The 1,057-nt window shown below is 43.8% G+C and overlaps 1 protein-coding gene across 1 annotated transcript in view; it reads left to right on the forward strand.

Moving 5' to 3' along the window:
- Nucleotides 1-558: 558 nt before the first annotated feature.
- Nucleotides 559-1,057, forward strand: part of LOC111867689 (slit homolog 3 protein-like) — a 3,740-nt gene continuing 3,241 nt past the window's right edge. The window contains exon 1 of the mRNA XM_023857746.2: nucleotides 559-625. The gene's annotated coding sequence lies outside the window, so the exon portion shown is untranslated. The remainder of the gene's footprint in view (nucleotides 626-1,057) is intronic.

Consider the following 1,057-nt stretch of genomic DNA (forward strand, 5'->3'; position numbering starts at 1 on the left):
TTACGATCTGTGAATTGTGACTGTACTGGAGGGAGATTAACATACTGTTCAGATGTCTATTATCGAAAATCATGACCAAAAAACAACCGTGGCTTCAGTCCGCAAGCGAACTATACCGACCGATCGACTGCAGCTTATCGACGAAGTTAGTGCCAACTTTAGCGGATAGAGGGTGTCACGTGGTCAGCGCAACGGATTCCCACTGCTATTAATCTCGGTTTTCTAGACCGGGTCCGCTATTCCCCCGAAATATCTCCTCAAACATCCTCACGTGGCTGAGGGGACCCCGTTCTAGACCCAATACTTCTCAGAAAATGTAGCAGCGCTAGGAATCGAACCCGAGACCTCTGGATCTGTAGCCATGAACTTTGATCACTGGACTACGGAGGCGATCGAAACGTTAAGGATTTACTTCTTTCTCGGAGATGACTGAAATTGAAACTTTCAGAACACTAAGGCCATATAACCATTTTGAATCAATGTTTAATGTGAAGTTATGGGCCAGCAACAGTGTAACGGATATCCTCAACGTGACGAAAGCTTTAGGGACAATATTATCGCAAAGAGAGGAAGCTCGCCAGATGTGATTTGTTGGTGAAGCCTGGGAGAGCAGTTTAGTTATAACGTGAGTATAATCTATAGATCAGAAGTCTAATTACAGTTCGGAACCTTCAATCCATCAATCGGTTTATTGCCATGGCAGTGCATGATAAATCTTGCTGAATTTTCGCTGTGTGCGTAGTACTATCGATTTCAGTGCAAATATTATGTTTCTGGACATTATATGTATATCGTCCTGGTTTTATATAAAACACCTCCCTGTTTATATTTCAAAACGCAACGTTTCGGATACTGGATTCTGTCTCCGGGCCGGGAACAGGGAGTAGTTCTGTCGACTGGGTCCAACTGAGTAGGTTCTACCTGAAGACGGAGACAGAATCCCGTCTCCGAAACGTTGCGTTTTGAAATATAAACAGGGAGGACGGTGGATACTGTACAGAAACATAAGATTTTTACTGATTGTGTTCTAGTGGTCAGCGTTCCTTGCTACAGATCT

Source organism: Cryptotermes secundus, unplaced genomic scaffold (assembly GCF_002891405.2).
Source record: "Cryptotermes secundus unplaced genomic scaffold, Csec_1.0 scaffold1076, whole genome shotgun sequence".
In the NCBI taxonomy this organism is placed as follows: Eukaryota; Metazoa; Arthropoda; class Insecta; order Blattodea; family Kalotermitidae; genus Cryptotermes; species Cryptotermes secundus.